Consider the following 10,161-nt stretch of genomic DNA (forward strand, 5'->3'; position numbering starts at 1 on the left):
ATGGATGATGTGCTGGGAAGCAAGATCTCAAGTACTCCTAGACATTTTTCTAGATAATCTCTTTGGCCGCCATTTCGCTTCGTTAATTATGTTAAAAAGTGTTAAAGTATTGGAGATGGTATTCAACTGTTTCTTCTTCGAGCCTTGGTTCTTTTTAGTGCAAATGATATTTAGACACCATAATTTGTAATACTAGTCATGCTACTCATGACTACCAGGTTGTTAATGCTCAGGCCTTTTTATTGAACAGTTAGGATATTTGTATTTTTTTTAAAAAGAAAACTTCTCAGTTCATCTTTCCAATTCATATTTAAGAGTTTTTATTTTAAAACTTTTATGCTGAAAATATTGGTTCCTAATGGCATTAATGGAATAATAACTTATTTGCTTTATCTATTTATATATGATAGTTTCTTTAATACCAATATTATTATAACAATAAGACGACTAAATATAGTTTAAGATTTCTTTATGGTTTTTTGCTCCTAGGATATATTCTAGTAAGGTATATGAAGTTTAACTTATGTGTTTATACTGTCACCAATTTGATACAGTTCTTAATTTTGGAATTTATAGAAATCATTTTTTTACTTTCTCATTTTAAAAATGCAACATTTTACATGATTCCAAAAGTTACTGCAATAAAAGAACATTTAAAGAGGTATAGCTTCCATCCCTGTTCTCCTCTTACCATTTCCTTTAATATGTAATCATTATGTTTCATTTTGGTTGAGTCTTCCATTTCCTTTTTGAAAATGTAAGCATACTAAACATACTATTCTGTGTCTTGCTTCTTTCACCTAATAAAATATTCTGGAGACCACTCCAGAGCAGTACACAGAGATTCTCATCACTACTTTTTGTTGTTGTTAATCCTTACCCGTAGACACTTTCTCCATTGATTTTTTTAGAGCGCGGGGGAGGGAGGGAAGGAAGGAGAGAGGGAGGGAGGAAGAGGGAGAGAGGAAACAGAGAGAGACATCTGTTGGTTGCCTCCTGCATGTGCCCCAACCTGGGCAGGGATTGAACCTGCAACCCTGGCATGTGCCCTCAACCAGGAATTGAACCCGATACCCTTCAGTGCTCAGGCCAACACTCTAACCAACGAGCCACACTGGCCAGGACTCATTATTTTTAATGCTACGTACTACTACACTGAATGGATGGGTGTACTAGGGCTATTAGGCACTCTGTTGTTGAACTTTTAGGCCATTTCCAGTCTTTTGCTATCACATGGGTAGCCTTTGTACTTCATTTTAATTTTATTTTCCATGTAGGAGGTGGTGAGGGGTACTGTATTCAGTGCATTGTAATTCCTATTCTACATAGTCATAGGCTTGGCCTTGTAAGAATAATTGTTCCAGGGTTTATTTGCTTTTTTTTTTTTTAAGTCATGCATTCTTTGCCCTGCTTGTACTTGTTAGTTGACTTGAAATCTCTTCTATACCTCAAATATAAATTTGCTATTTTTTGGAAAGATGCTTAAACTCCTCATAACTATCAGAAAATAAATGATGCTTTTTTTTTTTTATATTGCTTTTAAGCTTTTGTTCCTTAAGAAAACTGAGTTTCATTCATCTTCATTGTATTTTGATTTTGGTCTGGTAGTAATTTATTATGCTAGAAACTTTGTGAGCTGCTGTATTCATTGTGTTACCAAAATAAAACACAGCCCATGCATATTTTTAATATTTATACTTAAAACAGAAAAAAATGCTTATGAACCATGAAAGAATAAAATTATTTTCAGAAGCATTTTTAATATTAAACACCAAAGTAAGCAAGTATTTATGAAGGAAAGAGATCCTGAATTATATATCATCTTTGAGTTTAAAAAGAAACTTTGCCCTGGCCGAGTGGCTTAGTTGGCTGGAGTGTCGTCCTGTACATCAAAAGGTTTTGGGTTCGATTCCTAGCCAGGTTTTGAGTTCTATCACTGGTTGGGGTGTATACAGGAAGCAGCAGATCAATGTTTCTCTCTCACATTGATGTTTCTCTCTCCCTCTTTCTAAAAATCAAACAACAAAAACAGCATATCCTTGGGTGAGGATTTAAAAAGAGAGAAACCTCATCTTTCTCATGTGTTTAGGTTTAATCACATCACATGTTTTATTACTTTCATTGTTTTTATTTTGAAGGTGGTTTTTAAGAGCAAATTTGCATGAAAGTCTATAACCACATGAAGGAACTGACCACTGTGTATTTTCATGTTTCTGTTTAATGTGGTTAAGCAAGAGTAGGACTGGAAGGCTGGCATTAAGTACTCAGTCTGGTAAAATACAGGGTAGGTGCAGCTTATTAAACATTAACTAGGTGAGCTTATACCCTACAGTCTGTCTCTAATAAGCCTTCTCTCTCAGACTCGGGGAGTCAGTATTCCACACTGCTTTCAGTGCAGTATCTTTTTATAGAAGAATCTAGTCCTAAATTGGGGAAAAAACAACCTCAGTTATTGTTTTTTTTACAACTAGTTTGGGAGTTTCCCTTCATAATACAGACATGATCATCAGGACTTTAGTGTGAACACTTCCTTTACTCTTTATTTCATGATACAGCCCCTTATGTTGCTAGGCAGATAACATTTACTAGTACACTGAATCAAAATATGTTTCTCTGAAACTTTTTACCCTTTGCTCTCAGTGCTGTGTACTAGCTAATAAATATTTGATGTAAAGAACAAGGGCTCTGCCCGGCCAGGCGTGGCTCAGCGGTTGAGCGTCGACCTAGGATCTAGGCAATCGGGGTTCGATTCCCGGTCAGGGCACATGCCTGGGTTGTGGGGTAGATCAGTGACTCTCTCATCATTGATGTTGATGTTGCTCTCTCTCTCCCCCTCTCCTTTCCTCTCTCTGAAATCAATAAAGATATATTTAAAAAAAAAAAAGAACAAGGGCTCTGTAGTGAAACAGCCTATGGATACTTTGCTCTGCCACTTCACTAGCTATATAACTTTAGGTTTCTTCATTTGTAAAATGGGAATGCAAATAGTATACCTTTCACAGGTTTGAGGGTCAGATGAGCTAGATGTATATAGAGCATTTAACCTACTACCTGAAAAATGGAAAATATTCTGTCAGCTGCTTATAACGGTGATGGTGGTCTAGTAAATGGGGGCTGTAAGACATTAGTATAATGTGATCAGGTCATTAAGAATTTACCCTCAATTCTTTTTGTTGTGATTCATTGGCTAGTACTAAAAATGAATTTCAGCCATGGCCGGTTTGGCTCAGTGGTTAGAGCGTTGGCTGGTGGACTGAAGGGTCCCAATTTCGATTCTGCCAAGGGCACGTACTTCAGTTGCTGGCTCGATCCCCAGGCCCAGTTGGGGCGAGTGCAGGAGGCTACCAATCGATGTGTGTCTCTGGCATTGATGTTTCTCCCTCTCTCTCTCCCTGCCACCAACTCTCTCTAAAGAGCAATGGGAAAAATATCATCAGATGAGGATTAAAAATAAATAGCCTGGCTGGGCGTGACTCAGAGGTTGAGCATTGACCCAGGAGATTGTGGTTTGATTCCCTGTCAGAACCCTTGCCCAGGTTGTGGGCTCCATCCTCAGTCAGGGGTGTGCAGGAGGCAGCCCGTCAATGACAACTCCCTCATCGTTGATGCTTCCCTCTCTCTCTCCCTCTCCCTTCCTCTCTCTGAAACCAATAAATATTAAAAATAAATAAATTAATTAAAAAATGAATTTAAGTATTTATGCATTTCTGTCTTTTGAAAGTTATTTGGTAATGGTGTCCCCTCCCCGACATTTTGCTAATGGATAATTTAAGGTATTTACCTCAAAATAATGAATATAAGAAGTGAAATTCACTTGCAATTTCAACCCTAAAACATTCAAATTGGGTCACCCAATTTATGGTTTTTGGAAAAAGCTGGTTGCTTTAACAGGAGAACATAATTCTCACTTTATGCAAGTGTTTGTGCAAACTAATTTAGAACACAAATTTAGGAACAGATTTCAGGTATATATACAATTGTTCACATTCGGGATATTTTTACCTTTCCTCGCTTACCATGGAACTCTACAATGATACATTTGAGATCAGCTGTAGTTCTTTTTGTTTTGTTTGTTCACTTTTTAAATATATCTTTATTGATTTCAGAGAGAGGAAAGGAGAGGGAGAGGGAGAGAGAGAGAGAGAAAGAGAGAGAGAGAAACATCAATGATGAGAGAGTCATTGACTGGCTGCCTCCTGCACTCCCCCGACTAGGGATCGAGCCCGCAACCCAGGCATGTGCCCTGACTGAGAATGGAACGGCAATCTCCTGGATCCTAGGTAGGCGCTCAACCTCTGAGCCATGCCCAGCCGGGCTCAGCTGTGTTAATAAAGTGACTTCTTGTGTAAAGAAAATAAGTTAGCTTTACTCACTATCTTATATAGACACCACATTAAAATAAAGCTGCAGCTGTTTTGGGTTATAAGAATAGTTGATGGGTATGACATTGTGGGAGAGAGCTGCTATTTTGACCTATATTTATATATCAGATTAAATTACTTCCAATGAGAATATTCTTGCCTTGTAAACACTCTAATTTTAATAACATTTGTTTTTATCAAATTATTTTTTCTAGATTTTTATCTGTATGCATTAGCCTCTATCACTAGGACCTCTCTGTATATCTGAGATACTATGCTAATTGAAGATGTGGACTTAAAGCAAGTGAGAAACACTGTCTGTGTTTACAAGTCCACAGGCACTAGTTCAGGTTAGCATATTCTTCCCACAGTGCTTTGCCGAAAGTCTCCAGGCCTTTGATAAAAAGCAGTATGGTATTCATGGCTTTACTGTCCACAAAAATTACATGTATTTCTCATCAGTGTTTTGATTCACTTGTTCTCATGGGTCCTATTTCTTGGATAAGAGTATGGCAAATGTTATAAATTAACTTACAGCCTTTTTTTCTACAGGTCAGTTTTAAGGTGTTTCCTTCTTTTCCTTTGAGGATTGCCTGAAATTGGAGAGCTAAAACTTGGTACTATTGTTAAGGAATTTGTTTGATTCAAAAAGTTATGAGAATTATGCTAGGAATGGGAGTGTTAAGCCCAGGGGAGATTATAAAGGCAAAATGGTGTCTTTGTCTGTTTGTAACAAACTCTAGTTGGGAAGGCAGGAACAATAAATGCAAGTCAAGGCTATATGTGATTGTCATTCTGCAAAGTATATGGTGTAGGAGTCGAGTTTAGTAGTAGTGTCTGGAATGGTAAGGAAAGGGATAGAGAAAGGCAGTAAGTGCTGAGTTCATAGTAGACAGACACATATAATTGTCAAGTGAATGAAAGTGAGACCTAAATGGCTGAGAGGATTAAGATGGGTGTGTGGAAGCTAGGAGAGGGAGGAAGATGGTAGAATGAAGAGCAGTATGAGAAATTATTTGAAGTCAAGGCTGATCTGTTTTAACTTAAAGGAGATCTTTGAAATTTCTCCTGGGGAGCAGTATAAAGCAAGCTTAGATAGGGAGATGGAAATGATGTGAGTCAAATATTTACAGAGTACTTCCCTATGTTCCAATTAGTGCTTTTGGTACTTAAATGCAGCTGTGAACAAGATAAACTAAATCCTTGCCCTAAAGGAGCTTGTATTGCAGTAGGAGGAAACAGGTACTACTACATTAAAACAAAGGGAAAAAACCTCATATTGATAAATACTAGTAATAAAATAAGGTACTATAAGAATGATGGAATATCAGAGAAGATAATATTTGTAGTGTCATCTTATTATTGTGAAGGAGCACTCTGAAAGATCTAGGGGGAATAGTACTGAATTCTAAGAAGGAGCCTTCACGTGAAAAGGCTAGAAATTAGCTTGGGCTGTTTGAGGGACAGAAAGAAAGCTAATGGGGCTAGAACCTAGGGAATGAGGAGGGGAGGGACTGTGAAAAGAGGTAAGGTCAGAAAGAGAGAGTGAGCAAGTATGTGCTTTTGAAAGACCACCCAGCTGTTATGTTAATTCATAATATGTATGCACAATAATTGTAATTGGGGTATGCATGTATGGGATAATCATCACTAGTTCCATTTTGACCGTCTTACATTTGAGATAAATAGGAGACATCCAAGTAGAGATGTGCAGTGAGCAGTTTGGTAACTAAGTGCAGAGAGAGGTTGGGTTTGGAGATGTGGGAGTTACCAGTCTATAGATGATACTTAAAACCAAGAATTTGAATGAGATAAGTAAGGTAGGAGAGAAAAGAGTAGATGGAAAAGAAAGAGGAAGATCAAGTGGGGATCAAGTTTTTGGGCACTATAACATGAAGACATTTGGTAGTATAGGAAGAGTCAACAAATAAGATTAAGGACTCGGAGTGGCCATGAGAATGAAGGGGGTGGGGAGGGAGGAGAGAGACAGACACAGACAGAGACATTGGTGATAGAGGAAAGGGAATAAATAGGAAATGGAAGTACTTGAGAAGGCAAGAGGATAGGACACTGAGTAAAGTGGTGAGATAATCAATTAAGAGTGGTGGGGAGCCTGGCCGCTGTCTCTAAAGGTTGGTTGAGCGCCCTCTCATGCACCAGGAGGTCACCGTGGTTTAATTCTCAGCAGTGGGCGTGCAGGAGGCACCCGATCAGTGTCGATCAGTGTCTCTCCCTCTTTGATGTTTCTCTCTCTCTCTCTCTCTCTCTCTGTCTCTCTGTCTCTCTGAAATCAGTAAAAACATTTTTAAAAAAGTAGTGGTCAGGAAGATGGTAGTGATAGAGATTTGGGGTAGGCATCTAAGGGAGTAAGAAAGGGGACTGAGTGGCACAAGTCATCGAGTTAGTAAATGGTAGAAACTGGATTCCAATCTAGGTATCATGAAAGCTTGATCTTTTTGCCATCTTAATAAGCAGAGTAATAAATACTGAAGAAGGCGTGCTTTCATGAAGGAGAATCAAGAGAGTGAGACTAGGTTTAACTGAAAAAAGGTATATTAAAAAGAAAGCCCTTTATTAGCCTTTTCATTTATGGCAGTTATTATTTACATTGTATTATAGTTACTTGGTTTCTGTACTATTTCAAGTAAAGTGTGAAATTCCTGGTGGGTGAACTTGACATCTTGCCTTTACAGAGCTAACATTGCTGTGAGAGAGGGTAAATCCTTAAATAATTGTTGAATAAATAGCCTTGTGATTAATAGGAGTACTGATACTTCTAGTTAACAGTGTTGCCTTTCTAAAACAAGTCATTGGGCAATTAGTGGTTATATGCAATGGAAAGATACATTCTTATACTGTCTCCACAGTTGCCTTAAGTCCAGCTAACTCATGATAGTTAGCTAGGGCATTATTCCCTAATCAAAACCTTGGCCTACAGAAGGATTAACTCTGTTTAAAAGAGGTTGGCAAACATTTATGACCATAAACTAAGCAGGGAACTACATAGATGTGATCCTTTGTAATAAAAGTTTTTCTTATGAAGACTTTCTTTTTGATGCACTCTTCCATATCATTGAATATCTGAGGCATTTTAAGTCTTGAATGTGTGACACTAAGTTCCTAAATGTATAAATGTCAGACATGCATGACTTCACTGTGTTTGTTTTAACTTTTCTTCCAGGGCAGATGTTTTCATTTGTACTTGTTGGGGAGCAGGTCAAAGATTTAGAAACCTAAAAAAGAAACAAGAATCCTAAAATGGAAACAAACCTAAAAAAGAAACAAGCTGTAAAATTGTTTCTTTCCTAATGGTGAAGATAATCACTTAGTACTTGAGAGAAGGGTTCCCTGGAGCCACCTTTGACTCTTACTTGAGGCCACCTTTCTTCTAGAGTGCTCATGACTCTTATTTGTGGCCACCTTCTAGAGTGCTCACGACTCTTACTTGAGGCCACCTTTCTTCTAGAGTGCTCATGACTCTTACTTGTGGCCACCTTTCTTCTAGAGTGCTCAGAGTACTATTTGGGTGTACCTCTGTGCTAGGATATATTATAAGCAATGTTATGAAATAGTCTTCAGTTTGTCCTTAGTCATTAGTAGCTTCCTTTTGTTATAAACCAGTTCTCCTGTCTTATCTCTGAGTTTTTGTCTCTTCACAATACCCTGCTTCTGCAATTTCATATTCTCTTATGGGGTCTAGTTTTTATGTAGTTTATCCTCATCAATGAATATGAATTTAGAAAGATTTGACTCTTACTTGTGGCCACCTTTCTTTTAGAGTGCTCAGTCTACTATGAACTCAGCACTGTACTGCCTTTTCCAATCCCTTTCCATAACCTTTCCAGACACCACTGCTAAACTCAACTCGTACACTTTTCTTTTTGTTTGTAATTTGATTTTTCTCTATTAACATGAAATGCTCTTATGATGAAAAACTTGATATTTTCTCCAAATTTTCTGTGTATTTATATTCTTTTCATTATAAACATTATTTTATTATCAAGTTATGGGATATGTCTTGTCATCTCTGTTTAGCACTAGCAGTTGTCTGATTTCTGAAATGATCCCCTGCCTCCCCCCAGTTCCACATTTATAATGTTTCTTCAGCCCTTTGACCATGTGATGGTTTTGTTCACAGTTTGTCAGGATTTTCTTTTCATTTGCTTGTTTAGAGTAGAATGGCTAAGGCTTAGGGAAAGGGTTACCTCAGTATTTCCAGCACTTCATGTGTAGGGATACCACACAGACAAACATGAGTGCTCTCAAATGCCCACTGAAAGAGGGAGTACAGATATGAACGACACTTAAGTGTTAGGATCTTTTCTATCTTGGAAAAAATTTCACATGGTACGAACTTAAATCTAGTATGCCATAGGTTATAAGGCAATTATTTTATGAATCACTAAGGAAGGAAACAACACTGCCAATTTAATTGTGATGTTATTGATAATGCGATGCATCCGGCAGAGGTGTTGCATGCAAGGAAAATGTACACCATAGAATTGATGAAATACAGTTATTCTAAGATCACGTCTGTGACATTTTTAGTGGTTTTGGAGTAGAAAAAGTGTTTAACCTAGGCACTACTTCAGGGCTCATTCATGTATTGCCAACTTTTTTTTTTTTTTTTTTTACCCTTTTTTCCTTGGTTTTGTATGGCTACCGTAGACACCGGTGAATGGACTGAATTATGGTGGTGTCAGGCCTATATTTTTCTCTTAAGGGACATTTAAAACAGATTATTGTATGTACTTGTCTTGCAACACAGCCTACAGAGTGACCTGCTTAAAATATAAATCTGACTGTCACGGCCGGAAGCTCTTTTGCAGCTTTCCTTTTTCCATTATGCTCCTGGGCACTTGTGCACACCAGACTTTTGGCTTTGGGTTCCTCAGTCATCATGGTTACTTTTGTTAGAGCATAACTAGGAGTTCAGAGAGGCATGCCCTAATGTGGGGCAGATGTATTTTATATATGTACACACACACACACACACACACATTTGCATTCAGCAAAGAAAGTGTTGAATGTATACCAAAAAAGATTGAGAACTACTAATCTATAAGATAAAATATGTTTCTCTTTAGGAGAAACCTGGCCTTTGGACCTGGCCACTGCCTCCTACTTACCTAACTAATGGCTTCTTTCTGCCTTACACTTTATACTCAGGTAATATTGAATTGTTTGTAGTTTCCTTGCACATATAGTTTTATGTTTTAATCTCTTGTGCCTTTGCTGGGGTTTTCCTACAAATATATTTTTACAAAACTAATCTTTTCTTTTAGGAAGGATTCTTTGTATTCTTGCCCTTCCACTAAACTTACCTTATTTTTTTTTTTAAATCCTCACCCAAGGATATGTTTTTTTATTCATTTTAGAGAGAAAGGAAGGGGGGAAGGGGGGGAAATATTGATGTGAGAGAAACGGATTAGTTGTCTCCCACACACACCCTGACTAGAAATCGAACCTGCAGCCCCTTTGGTGCATGGACAATGCTCCAATCAACCGAGCTCTCCGGCTGGGGCCTTATCTTACTCTTTGCTGTTACACTGAGCATATTTCTATCCTTGTATTTACTCCATTATGTTGGAGTTACTTTTATAACAATTATATTTTATATTTATAACTATAAGCTTTTTAAGGGCAGGGAAGTCAGCTTTATTCACCTTTCCTTTTCAGCCTCTAGCCCAGTGCATGGTACTATCTTCAGTAAATATTTCCTATGCTAAATGTACCCGAGGCTGTAAAGGAATGGACAGTCAATATATTAGAATACACCTGTAGGTTGTACGTATCCTAA

The sequence above is a fragment of the Miniopterus natalensis genome, chromosome 15 (genome assembly GCF_054644295.1).
Source record: "Miniopterus natalensis isolate mMinNat1 chromosome 15, mMinNat1.hap1, whole genome shotgun sequence".
Classification (NCBI taxonomy): domain Eukaryota; kingdom Metazoa; phylum Chordata; class Mammalia; order Chiroptera; family Miniopteridae; genus Miniopterus; species Miniopterus natalensis.